Source organism: Loxodonta africana, chromosome 4, assembly GCF_030014295.1.
Source record: "Loxodonta africana isolate mLoxAfr1 chromosome 4, mLoxAfr1.hap2, whole genome shotgun sequence".
NCBI lineage: Eukaryota > Metazoa > Chordata > Mammalia > Proboscidea > Elephantidae > Loxodonta > Loxodonta africana.
This window is the reverse complement of record NC_087345.1, coordinates 53,493,261-53,507,595: the sequence shown is the minus strand read 5'-3', so window position 1 is coordinate 53,507,595 and position 14,335 is coordinate 53,493,261. Positions and strand designations below refer to the sequence as shown.

Sequence of the window (14,335 nt, the reverse complement as noted above, 5' to 3'; positions counted from 1 at the left end):
TTATCCTTTGTGGTGGATTTAAGTCTAAAGTCTATTTTGTCAGAAATTAATATTGCTACTCCTCTTCTTTTTTGCTTATTGTTTGCTTGATATATTTTTTTCCATCCTTTGAGTTTTAGTTTGTTTGTGTCTCTAAGTCTAAGGTGTGTCTCTTGTAGGCAGCATATAGACGGATCGTGTTTCTTTATCCAGTCTGTGACTCTCTGTCTCTTTATTGGTGCATTTGGTCCATTTACATTCAGCGTAATTATAGATAAATAAGTTTTTAGTGCTGACATTTTGATGCCTTTTTATGTGTGTTGTTGTCAATTTCATTTTTCCACATACTTTTTTGTGCTGAGGCGTTTTTCTTAGTGAATTGTGAGATGTTAGTTGAGTCGTTACGTTTTTCTTGGCTTTTATCTTGAGTTATAGAGTTGTTATACCTTTTTGTGGTTACCCTATTATTTACCCCTATTTTTCTAAGTAAAAACCTAACTTGTATTGTACTATATCGCCTTGCATCACTCTCCATATGGCAGTTCAATGCCTCCTGTATTTAGTCCCTCTTTTTGATTATTGTGATCTTTTACCTATTGACTTCCGTGATTCCCTGTTATGTGTATTTTTTTTTTCAATTAATCTTAATTTGTTTGTTTTTGTGATTTCCCTATTTGAGTTGATATCAGGACGTTCTGTTTTGTGACCTTGTGTTGTGCTGATATCTGATATTATTGGTTCTCTGACCAAACAATATCCTTTAGTATTTCTTGTAGTTTTGGTTTGGTTTTTGCAAATTCTCTAAACTTGTGTTTATCTGTAAATATCTTAATTTCGCCTTCATGTTTCAGAGACAGTTTTGCTGGATATATGATCCTTGGCTGGCAGTTTTTCTCCTTCAGTGTTCTGTATATGTCGTCCCATTCCCTTCTTGCCTGCATGGTTTCTGCTGAGTAGTCTGAACTTATTCTTATTGATTCTCCCTTGAAGGAAACCTTTCTTTTCTCCCTGGCTGCTTTTAAAATTTTCTGTTTATCTTTGGTTTTGGTGAGTTTGATGATAATATGTCTTGGAGTTTTTCCTTTTGGATCAATCTTAAATGGGGTTCGATGAGCATCTTGGATAGATATCCTTTCGTCTTTCATGATGTCAGGGAAGTTTTGTGTCAGGAGTTCTTCAACTATTTTCTCTGTGTTTTCTGTCCCCCCTCCCTGTTCTGGGACTCCAATCACTCGCAGGTTATCCTTCTTGATAGAGTCCCACATGATTCTTAGGGTTTCTTCATTTTTTTAAATTCTTTTATCTGATTTTTTTTCAGCTATGTTGGTGTTGATTCCCTTGTCCTCCAGATGTCCCAGTCTGCATTCTAATTGCTCGAGTCTGCTCCTCTGACTTCCTATTGCGTTGTCTAATTCTGTAATTTTATTGTTAATCTTTTGGATTTCTACATGCTGTCTCTCTATGGATTCTTGCAACTTATTAATTTTTCCACTATGTTCTTGAATAATCTTTTTGAGTTCTTCAACAGTTTTATCAGTGTGTTCCTTGGCTGTTTCTGCAGTTTGCCTTATTTCATTTGTGAGGTCATCCCTGATGTCTTGAAGCATTCTGTAAATTAGTTTTTTATATTCTGTATCTGATAATTCCAGGATTGTATCTTCATTTGGGAAAGATTTTGATTCTTTTGTTTGGGGGGTTGGAGAAGCTGTCATGGTCTGCTTCTTTAAGTGGTTTGATATGGATTGTTGTCTCCGAGCCATCACTGGGAAACTAGTTTTTCCAGAAAATCTGCTAAAAGAAAATGCAGTCAGATCCCTATCAGAGTTCTCCCTCTGGCTCAGGTTATTCTGATGTTAATGAAGCCGTCTGGGGAGGGTGGGGGAGGGAACAGAGAGATAGGAGAGTAGCACCTCAGAATATAGCCAGAGTTGCTTGTCTTGCTTGGAATGACTATTATATCTGAGATTCCTGTGGGGCGCGTCGCCTATGTGTGCTGGCTGTGTGGAGATTGCCCCCGGGGGGTCTGGCCCGCTGGAGTCACAGTCAGATCCTCCGCTTCCAGCCCCACGCCCAGCGTCAAGGCTCCCCTGCTGGGACAGTGCACTCTTGACTCCAAAATCAGTAGCTGCCTCCCAGGGACTTCTCGTCCCTCCAGCTGTGTTGCCGTGCCGCCCCCGAAAACCGGTTGGGCCCCCTCCCGGGGTTAGTTCAGGTGGGTGGAGCAGCTCCCCGTGCTTCTGCTGTGACCGAGTGTCCCGGCTGGGACGCTGTTCTCCCCGCTCCAATACCAGTCGCTGCCTCCCGGGGACTTCTCCCACCGGCTGCGTCCCACGCCGCCCGTGCGAACCGGCTGGGCCCTCTCCCGGGGTTCGTTCAGGGGGGTGGAGCAGCTCTCTGTGTTTATGCCGTACCTGCGTCCAGTCCAAATCCCGGTGGGACGGTTCCCTGGCTGGGACGCTGCTCTCCCCGTTCCAAGACCAGTCACTGCCTCCTGGGGACTTCTCCTACCAGCTGTGTCCCATGCCGACCGCGGAACCGGCTGGTCCCCCTCCCGGGGTTAGTTCAGGGGGGTGGAGCAGCTCTCTGTGCTTGTGCCGTACCTGACTGGTACGCTGGCTCCAGGCTCTGGAAACAATCGCTGCTTCCCCGTATTAGTTTGTTCTCCATCTCTAAATCTGTGTTTGTTGTTCAGGGTTCGTAGATTGTTATGTATGTGATCGATTCACTTGTTTTTCCGTGTCTTTGTTGTAAGAGGGATCCGAGGTAGCGTCTGCCTAGTCCGCCATCTTGGCTCCGCCTCCCAAAAAGACATCGAGCTACTATTCTTATATCTAGAAAAAATGAAGTTTAAGAATTATGAGTTTGAAAGAGTCCAGTCAAAAATGTAACAAGATTTAAAAACAGAATCTTTTTCAAATACTAAATCAGAGAGGGATAGAGTCTAATTATATGACTTTTTGGTAAATAGTGAACTTTCTTAATTTAAAACATTAATTGCTCTGGATAGGTGAAAAGCTAAAGTCTGTAGGTATTTGACTTATGAACTAACTTTGGGCCATAGGAAATGCTTTTACGTAGGTTGTGATGTTTGAACAGCACATATATCAGTGAAGTTGCTGACAAAGAAATCTGGGAAGATTTAGGAAAAAAAGAATGCTCAATATCTACTGTAGACTTGACCATTAGAGATATTTGTAAAACATTTAATAAGATTAAATAATAAAAAAAAATTACTAGCTGAAGGGACATAAAAGGAACTGAAGCTAATGCACAAAGAGCTTGGAAAAATATCTAATCTCACTTTACTTTTTCTTCACACTCTTTTTCTTATTTTCATAGTTTTATTGATTCTCAGTAGGAAGTTAGGTGCTTTCCTAACTAAAAATATCCTGACTGTATTCCTCTGCCTCCTCCCCCACAACACACGGAAACTTAATGCTGACTGAAGTCAGCCATGGTTTCATTGGGAATTTGTCAGATCCCATATGTTGGTGGATGTAGTTATTGCTACTTGTCATTGAGTCAATTCTGACTCATAATGGCCCCACGTGTGCAGAGTGGAAACTGCTCCATTGGGTTTCCAGGGTTGTGATCTTTTCGAAGCAGAATGCCAGACCTGTCTTCTGAGGTGCCTCTGGGTATATTCAGATTGCCAACCTTTCTGCTAGTAGTCAAGCACTTAATCATTTGTACCATCCAGGCAAACTTTTCGTGGATGGGGATGGGGGGATGGGGATTGAAGATCATTGTTAGTGAAGAAAACAGATTGATTTCTGTGTTAAAATCTTGGCTATGTTCTTTAACTCTACCTTGCCCAAAATAATTGCCAGGTGGAGGAATTATAAAAATGGGATTCTGATGGGTGTGACTACTGTGCCAGCAGTATCTGGTTCTCTTCTACTTCAGAGCACACAGAATTGGTCTTCCCTACACAGGCAAGGCTATATGATTAACTTTGGCTAATGAAATAAGAGGAATAAGGCATGCCTTTTCACGGTGAAACATTAAGTCGCCAGAGCGTCAAGCCTTCTTAGTCCTTTGTCCGTCTGCCATGGCCATTGTGGAAGCACAGGCAGGATACTAGCTGTCTGAATTGCTGAGCAAAAATGTATAGACACAATGCTTTGAAGAATCCACCTGGGCACACAGTGCACGAGTGAGAAGCATTTGTTTTGGAGAATGTATTGAGATTTGGGGCTTGTTGGTACTGTGTCACAGTCCAGCTTTTCTTTACCAATTCAGAGGAAATGACAATAAAAACTTTATAGGACTATTGGAATGATTAAGAATGCTAATGTACATAAAAAAGTCAGGCATATAATAAAAACAGCTAACATTGTATCCAGAGCCAAGTGTAATACTAAGCGATTCACATGTTTAATGTTTAATCCTTGTAACAACCGTGGGAGGTAAGGTCAATTTCATTCTCATTTAATAGGTGTGGAAACCGCGGCATAAAGAGCTTAAGAAACTTGCCTAAATTTATATATCTAGTAAATAGCAGACCTGGGTGCAGTGGTTAAGAACTTGGCTGCTAACCAAAAGGTCAGCAGTTCGAATCTACCAGCCACTCCTTGGAAACCATATGGGGCAGTTCTGCTCTGTCCTATAGGGTCCCTATGAGTTGGAATCAACTCGATGGTAACAGGTACGGTTTGGTTCAGTCTGAATTTAGTGTCTGTACTCTTAAATACTGTGTTTTACTGCTCTGTAATAATAGTCTTGACTCACTGTAGTTTTTCTTTCTTTTTTCACTCCCTTTCCACAGAAACCCATATTTAAAAAAGGATACTTTTTTTTTTTAATTAGTGGTATAAGAGGAATTTAAAAACTTTGGATCTAAATTTCAGAAACTTTTGATAAATATCCATATTAGCTATGGAATAATAGATGCTCTTTAAAAAAAAAACAAAAAACTGTTTATATTATATTGTATACAAGAATCCCATAGATGGGGGGAGATTTCATATTAGTAGTTACTTACTTTAGAACTGTTTCCTGGATAGTAGAAAGCAATATTAATCTTCTTTAAAAATGCTCCGTTGGTTTTCTGGCTTAAGGAAAATCTATAATGACCACATTATTCATTGCTTGCAGTATGCTTTAATGTTGTTTTGATGAGAACATGGTGATAAATAGCCTATTTACTTCAACTAATTCTAAGTATTTGCAAAATTTTCTTTCCCCCAACCTCTCAGTAAAAGCAAATACTGGGATTTGTTGTTTTTTTATACTTATGGAATTCGTTAATTTTATTTAGTTTTTATGCATTTATGTGTAGTATTTTTCCTGTTATTCTTTCATTCCTCTATGTCTTGATCTTGATTTCCTTCTGTGTCTGCAAGAAGGAGATAGCATGTGGACAGATCTTGATGAATGGTGTCTGTTAAGTGTAGAGATAAGTTTCCTAGGAATTATATTGTGTGAGCTATCTTAGTTCTATTTGGAATATTTCCATTTTTAAGTCCAGTACAAAAGCAATGCGTTGTCTTCTTTCTCACTTGCCTATGTTAGTCCCTACATACTGACAGACTTAGGGGAACAAACGATCTAAAATTATTAGATGCTTCCTTGGATTGTTTAGATGGTGGGCTACTGTAAACCCGTTGCTATCGAGTCGATTCTGACTCATAGCAACCCTGTAGGACAGAGTAGAACTGCCCAATAGGGGCAGTGGTTAAACGCTTGGCTGCTAACCAGAAAGGTCAGTGGTTTGAACCTACCAGTCACTTGGATGGAGAAGGATGTGGCCATCAGCTTCCATAAAGACTGCAGGCATGGAAACCCTGTAGGGCAGTTCTACTCTTTCCTATAGGGTCGCTATGAGTCAAAATTAACTCAAAGGCAACAGATTGGGTAGGTAGTCTTACGGAAACAGACTGCCACATCTTTCTTCCTCAGACCTTTAGGTTAGTAGACAAGCACTTAACCACTGCATCCCCAGGACTCCTTTCTGTGAAGATTAAGCCTTGGAAACCCTATGAGACAGTTGTACTTTGTCCTATAGGGTCATTATGAGTCAGAATCCACTCAACAGCACGCAGAAACAACAACTCCTCCTTATTTCATCTTTAAGCTCTAATAGAGGGTATTTTACAATCAACACGGACCAGAACATCTAGCTAAAAACATGCATACTGCAAGTAACACCTTATTTATGTGGTATAGACCAAGTATCCATGAGTGTGAGCCAGAAAATTTGTTTTTCTGGCTTTAAGAGTTGGGTAGATTTCATGTTACCAGATTGAGATTTCAGAAAATATGTTAACACAAACAAATAAAAATATCAGGTTAAAAGTGATAAGAATCAAATAACCTAAGAAATATTATTTCCCTTGAGGATGTATTTCTGTTTTCATAAATTATAATAAAACATTGATGTTACGTGGCATAAAAGTCCATTTTAATCTGTTAAAAGCTTAAATTTTAGGATAAATCAAAAACTAATTTTGTTATTTTTCTTATTTTAAAATATTGAGTTCTGGCTGTTCACAGTCTCATATGTATGTCTATTCTAAATATCTCATTACATCATCTGAATATTTCAACAACTATTTGAAATCTGATTTATAATTACAGGTTTAGTTTGTCTAATTTGATGAAATTTTCTCTTATTTTGGTTTACTTTATAAAATTTTTTAATTTATAACTAGTATAGAAAAATCAGTTCCTTTTTGTATATGTGCTGATGAAGTGAGCACAAAACGATATATTTAATAAAGAAAATTTTCTTTTTTCTAATTGATTTTTCTAGTTAAAGACTGTATTTGCTGGAAATAACTAAAAATCTTAACTAAAAATCTCTTAAATCCTAAAAGGTGATTTTCCTCCGTATGGCTATATTGGTGTGGGTTTGTGAGGGTCAGTTAAAGTGTAACAGGCTAAAAAATATATTACAGTAATAATAACAATAATACCCCTTACCACAGTTCTTTGAACTTCTCAAGAACGTATGTTCTTGAAGAATAATTTAGAGAAAGTTAAGTAACTTGTTCCTGTTCAGTAAGCGTGCAAACAGCAGTGGGAGATCTGGAATGAAAAGCCAGATCTGTTTGACTCTAGAGTGTGCCCATTTCTCAGTGTTGTATCTCCCCTTTAATTAATCTTATTTCATTCCCTTGATACCAGAATTGCAAAGTTAAGATTAAACCAGATGCATACATTATATATAACACATACATATGCTTATTAGTCTCTCATCTTTACAAAAGTGGCTTTCCTTTGCTGTGGAATTTATTCACCTTGCATTCGTTTGTCCATGCTTTCATTCTTTTACCTATGAGCCAGCTGCTCTTCCAGGCACTGGATGAGAATCCGGATAGTGTAAGACTTTGAAGAGCAATGACATAGATCAGAGGGGAAAAAAAAAAAAAAAGTATTTGTGCTTATAATAAGATAGGTTTCATTTTCCTGTTTATTAAAAGAAGAGCAATCATAGGCTAGACAAAGAAATAAAAGGCATCCAGATTGGCAAGGAGGAAGTAAAATTATCCCTATTTGCAGATGACATGATCTTATACACAGAAAACCCTAAAGAATCCTCCAGAAAACTACTGAAACTAATGGAAGAATTTGGCAGAGTCTCAGGTTATAAAATAAACATACAAAAATCACTTGGATTCCTCTACATCAACAAAAAGAACACCGAAGAGGAAATAACCAAATCAATACCATTCACAGTAGCCACCAAGAAAATAAAATACTTAGGAATAAATCTTACCAAGGATGTAAAAGACCTATACAAAGAAAACTACAAAGATCTACTACAAGAAATAAAAAAGGACATATTTAAGTGGAAAAACATACCTTGCTCATGGATAGGAAGACTTAACATAGTAAAAATGTCTATGCTACCAAAAGCCATCTATACATATAACGCACTTCCGATCCAAATTCCAATGTCATTTTTTAAGGTGATAGAGAAACAAATCACCAATTTCATATGGAAGGGAAAGAAGCCTCGGATAAGCAAAGCATTACTGAAAAAGAAGAAGAAAGTGGGAGGCCTCACTCTACCTGATTTCAGAACCTATTATACAGCCACAGTAGTCAAAACAGCCTGGTACGGGTACAACAACAGGCACATAGACCAATGGAACAGAATTGAGAACCCAGACATAGATCCATCCGTGTATGAGCAGCTGATATTTGACAAAGGACCAGTGTCAGTTAATTGGGGAAAAGATAGTCTTTTTAACAAATGGTGCTGGCATAACTGGATATCCATTTGCAAAAAAATGAAACAGGACCCATACCTCACACCATGCACAAAAACTAACTACAAGTGGATCAAAGACCTAAACATAAAGACTAAAACGATAAAGATCATGGAAGAAAAAATTGGGACAACTCTAGGAGCCCTAATACAAGGCATAAACAGAATACAAAACATTACCAAAAATGACGAAGAGAAACCCGATCACTGGGAGCTCCTAAAAATCAAACACCTATGCTCATCTAAAGACTTCACCAAAAGAGTAAAAAGACCACCTACAGACTGGGAAAGAATTTTCAGCTATGACATCTCTGACCAGCGCCTGATCTCTAAAATCTACATGATTCTGTCAAAACTCAACCACAAAAAGACAAACAACCCAATCAAAAAGTGGGCAAAGGATATGAACACACACTTCACTAAAGAAGATATTCAGGCAGCTAACAAATACATGAGAAAATGCTCTCGATCATTAGCCATTAGAGAAATGCAAATTAAAACTACGATGAGATTCCATCTCACTCCAACAAGGCTGGCATTAATCCAAAAAACACAAAGTAATAAATGTTGGAGAGGCTGCGGAGAGATTGGAACTCTTATACACTTGCTGGTGGGAATGTAAAATGGTACAACCACTTTGGAAATCTATCTGGCGTTATCTTAAACAGTTAGAAATAGAACTACCATACAACCCAGAAATCCCACTCCTCAGAATATACCCTAGAGATACAAGAGCCTTCACACAAACAGATATATGCACACCCATGTTTATTGCAGCTCTGTTTACAATAGCAAAAAGCTGGAAGCAACCAAGGTGTCCATCAACAGATGAATGGGTAAATAAATTGTGGTATATTCACACAATGGAATACTACGCATCGATAAAGAACAGTGACGAATCCCTGAAACATTTCATAACCTGGAGGAACCTGGAAGGCATTATGCTGAGCGAAATGAGTCAGAGGCAAAAGGACAAATATTGTATAAGACCACTATTATAAGATCTTGAGAAATAGTAAAAACTGAGAAGAACACCTACTTTTGTGGTTACGAGGCGGGGAGGGAGGGAGGGAGGGAGAGGATTTTTTATTGATTAATTAGTAGATAAGAACTGCTTTAGGTGAAGGGAAAGACAACATTCAATACATGGAAGGTCAGCTCAATTGGACTGGACCAAAAGCAAAGAAGTTTCCGGGATAAAATGAATGCTTCAAAGGTCAGTGGAGCAAGGGCAGGGGTTTGGGGACCATGGATTAAGGGGACTTCTAAGTCAATTGGCAAAATAATTCTAGTATGAAATCATTCTGCATCCCACTTTGAAATGTGGCGTCTGGGGTCTTAAATGCTAACAAGCGGCCATCTAAGATGCATCAATTGGTCTCAACCCACCTGGAGCAAAGGAGAAGGAGGAACACCAAGGCCACACTACAACTAAGAGCCCAAGAGACAGAAAGGGCCACATGAACCAGAGACCTACATCATTCTGAGACCAGAAGAACTAGTTGGTGCCCGGCCACAATAGATGACTGCCCTGACAGGGAGCACAGCAGAGGACCCCTGAGGGAGCAGGAGATCAGTGGGATACAGACCCCAAATTCTCATAAAATGACCAAACTTAATGGTCTGACTGAGACTGGAGGAATCCCGGTGGCCATGGTCCCCAGACCTTCTGTTGGCACAGGACAGGAACCATCCCCGAAGACAACTCATCAGAAATGAAAGGGACTGGTTAGTGGGTGGGAGAGAGACGCTGATGAAGAGTGAGCTAATGATATCAGGTGGACACTCGAGATTGTGTTGGCACCTCCTGTCTGGAGGGGGGATGGGAGGATAGAGAGAGAGGGAAGCCGGCAAAATTGTCAAGAAAGGAGAGACTGAAAGGGCTGACTCAAGAGGGGGAGAGCAAGTGGGAGTAGGGAGTGAGATGTATGTAAACTTATATGTGACAGACTGTTTGGATTTGTAAACGTTCACTTGAAGCTTAATAAAAGTTATTAAAAAAGAAAATTGATACAACATAGCAGTAATCAAAGAAACCAAAATTAAAACCATTTTTCACCTCTCAAATTGGAGTAGATTTAGAGTGATAATCTGTGTTTAGAGGAGTGTGATGAAAGGGGCAGTTCAAGTAATGTTGATAAGAATATAGATTGATTCATATTTCCAGAAAGTAATTTGATTATTTGATTTTGATGTGTTTTTTAATTTATACTTTAGATTATTCATATCCTTGGTTTTAGGAATTTAGTGTAGGAATGTATAAAAAAACAATGTGGCCAATATTTCTCTATGAGAAACATCATCAAAGTGTCATTTAAAATAGTGGAAATGTTGTGAAAGACAATTAGCAACAAGGCAGGACTAATTTTATTGTTTAACAGCTGTTACATAGAATATTATGCCTTCATTGAACATGTATTTTGAGAATTTCTCAGGTCCATGGAAAAGGCTCATAATAAAATCTTAAACATCAGAGGCTAGATATTAATATATGTATTATACTCCAAAATATGTTTTTCTCTGTTTTATATAACGAGGTTAGTTATTTTTATATATATTTTTTAGGGAGACAAACCATAAAAAACTTATCTTAAATTTAGAAAGGGAAGGGGAGAGATAACATGTAGAAGACATTCTATTGACTTTTACGGAAATGATTTTATTTTAAATGAAATAAGCATCTTGTCATAGTACAATACTCAAATCATTGAGCTGGGAGGGCCTTTGTAGGTCACTTGGTCCAGTCTTCAATAGTAAGCCATTCTTTAAGTTTAACCAGTTTATGCTTGTGTATTCATTACCTGTAACCACCATCTGGGGCCAAGCTAAGCTGTCATCCCCTGAGACAGTTGTTGCTTAAGATTATTTGCAGGTTCTTCCCTGTCTTGGGATTTCCTTCCTGTCTGCAAAGAGTATCCTTAAAATTCTTTTTTTAAATTTTTTTAGACAGGAATGTCAATTTATTGCTCGGTAAAGACAGGAAGGCCAAATTATTGGTGGGCACTGGTCAGTGCTGCCAAGGCCTTCATGAATGCAGGGCCTCCCACTTGTCCAAGGGGCCATGATTGCGGATGTATTTAACTCAACAACCATCTGGGATGAGGCACTTTTCAGCTACCATGTCTTCAAACTCACCAGTGTTAAACTTGGTAAAGCCCCACTTCTTGGAGCTGTGGATATTCTGGTGTCCAGGGAACTTGAACTTGGCCCTGTAGGCCTCAATCACAAGCTCTTTGCTTTGAAGCTTGGTGCAGAGCGACACGATGACTTGGCCAATGTGGACCCTGGCCACTGTACCCTGGGGTTTTCCAAAGGCACTTCACATACCTGGCTGGAGCCTGTCAGCCCCAGCACAGGACAATATCTTGTTGATGCAGATGACCTGGAAGGGATGGAGTCGCACTCGGATGTGAAAGCCATCTTTGCCACAACTTTTCACCATGTACTTGTTGGCACAAATGTGGGCAGCCTCCAGGGCTTCTGAGGAGAGCTGCTCATATTCATTAGACACCGTGTGGCCACAGAGTGGGAACTCATCCACTATTGCCTTCTTCCAACCCAGGTCAAAGATGTGGATCTTGGCATCAGGGACACTTTGGCAGAAGTGGGACTTTGAGTAGGGCTTGTTCCTACAATACTGGTAACACCAGGTTGGGGCAGCGGCCCATGAAGACACCAGAATCTTTGCTGAGCGCTGAAGGAAAGAAAGAGCCCCTTAAAATTCTTAAAGTTTCTTTAAGCAAAGCAGTCCGTAGGGTGTTAATTATTTAAACATTACCTAGAAGTTGCTAACAACTGAAAAAAAAACCTAAAGTGCTTTGAGTATTGTCCATCATAGAAGTATGATAAAATTAGACTACAGCTATGAATTGAACTGTGTTCTCTAAAAAGAGATATGTAAATCCTAACCCCAGTACCTGTGAATATGACCCCGTTTGGAAATAGGGGTTTTCTTTTGTTATGTTAATGAGGTCAAAAATGAGTGGTCTCTTGAAAGAAGAGCAGAATAGATACAAACACAGGCAGAAAACGGAGGCCATGTAAGACCCTTTCAACAATGAAAACAAATAAAAAAAACTGCAAAGATTTTTAGCTGACATCAAAAACTAGGAGAGAGATTTACAGAAGGAATTGTCGTGACTGAGATCCTGATTTCGACTTTTTTTAGCCTCCAGAACTGTGAGAAAATTCATTTCTGCTTTTTAAAGCTACCCACTTGTGGTATTTTGGGACATTGCGAATGGAAAACACATAAGAAAACTCTTATAGGTAGAGATAAGAAGACAAACCAGGTAAGAACCTTGGGACCTGAGGAACAAACTGGCAGAGAGTTCTCTGGCTTTTCTTTTTGCCTCATATATCCCATACTGGGTGCTGAAGAAGCCAGCAACCCGCAAACACCAAAGTGCACAGACAAAAAAGCCCAAACAAAACCTTCTCTCTCTAGCCAAAAGACCAGGAAAGGGGCAACCTTGAAAGACAGAAAACGTTTTGACGATAAAAACCCTACTTCTGCCAAACACCACAAAAAAAAAAAAAAAAAAACCCTTCAGCCTCATTCTTACTATCATCAGGAAAGGTGATGAAGAGTCTAGACCTCCACCCTTACCGGGATGTAACTAGACACCCCAGTACCCACCTCCATGGTGTCAGAGAAGACTATGTGGTGAGTTGGAACTTTTATCTCTTTTTATTTCTTCCTAAGGAGGTTCTCTACCTGGTGATGTCAGTGGAGGTCATATGAGGAAGAGTAATAGGCCCCCCTCCACTTCTCCCAGCCAGGGTGGTATCAGTGAAAGCTTAGTGGGAAGCCTAAACTTCCAGTCCAGCAGTAAGGAGACACCCCTCACCCTCAGGGATGTCAGTGGAGACCTAGTGGGGAACTGAAACTTATACCTGTACCTGGCAGGAATGAGATGCAACCCCTGCCCTTAACTGAAACACTGTCAGAGGAGCCCTATTAAAATAGAAAATTTAAATAATATCTTTAAATAAGATTCAGAGCTTCAGAGTTTAATACCCAAAATGTCTAGACTATAACAGAATATTACTTGTCATACCAGAAAATGTCCACTTGAATCTGAAACAATCAACAGGTGTCAACATGGAGATGACACAGAGGTTGAAATTATCTGACAAGGATTATAAGGCAGTCATCATAAAAATGCTTCAGTGAACAACTATGAAGGTGCATGAAATAAACAAGCAAAAAAGGAAGTCTCAATAAAGACATATAAAGCCTCAGCATAAAAACAGAAGAGAGAAAGAAGAATCAAATGGAAATTTTAGAAAAATACAGTCACTAAAATGAAAGATTCACTAGATGGGCTCAACAACAGAATGGAGATGACAGAAAAAAGAATCAGTAAATTTGAGGGTAGAACAATAAATGTTACATATAAATGAATGAACAAATGAATGAATGTGAATTTGTGGACTATAACCCCAGGCTAGATTTCTAAAAATTTGGGTTTCAGGTATGGCTTTCTCCACTTCTTAGCCAAATGCCCTGGGGTTTATTCTTTTTGAATGTCTATTTCTTCAGCTTTACAGTGGGATAACTCTACCTCTTGAAAGTGTACTAATATTTCATTCATTCCTTTATCAAATATTTATTGAATGCCTAATATATCGCAAGTAATGTAGATGTAGTAGATACGGTAGATTCTAAGACTACAATGAGGATATGACATAATCTCTGCTCTCAAATAGATTAAAATATAATGCAGGAAAGTGGACTGATAGTTACACAATGTGATAGGTACTATGGTGGAAGTATGTATACAATACTTTGAAACTACTTGGGATGGGGTGGTAAAGGTGAAGGGAAATTCAGCCACAGAAATAGCAACTGACTGAATTTAAGGAACTGAAATTTTGTAATTCAATATAGCTGGAGTGTGGGAAGGTGGATGAGGGAAAATGAAGCTGAGTAGATGAATGGGTTTTGCATGTCATCTAAAAATTGTTATCTTAAACTCTATGGATTTATATTAAATTATCTTAAACACCATTAGAGATGAAAATGTTTTATTGAGAAAAGACATTCTAGTTGCATAGGGGGATGGCTTGAGAAGATGGGGTCAGCTTGGGGGCAGAGAGATTAATTAGAAGACAGTCATTGTACCCCAGGTGCTCAAA

The 14,335-nt window shown here is 39.0% G+C and overlaps 1 protein-coding gene and 1 pseudogene across 1 annotated transcript in view; one reads left to right on the top strand and one right to left on the bottom strand.

The window, feature by feature from the left end:
- ACSS3 (acyl-CoA synthetase short chain family member 3) overlaps positions 1-14,335 on the top strand; it is a 180,286-nt gene that overhangs the window by 15,100 nt on the left and 150,851 nt on the right. The window lies entirely within an intron of this gene.
- LOC104846931 (large ribosomal subunit protein uL16-like) lies at positions 11,359-12,839 on the bottom strand (annotated as a pseudogene).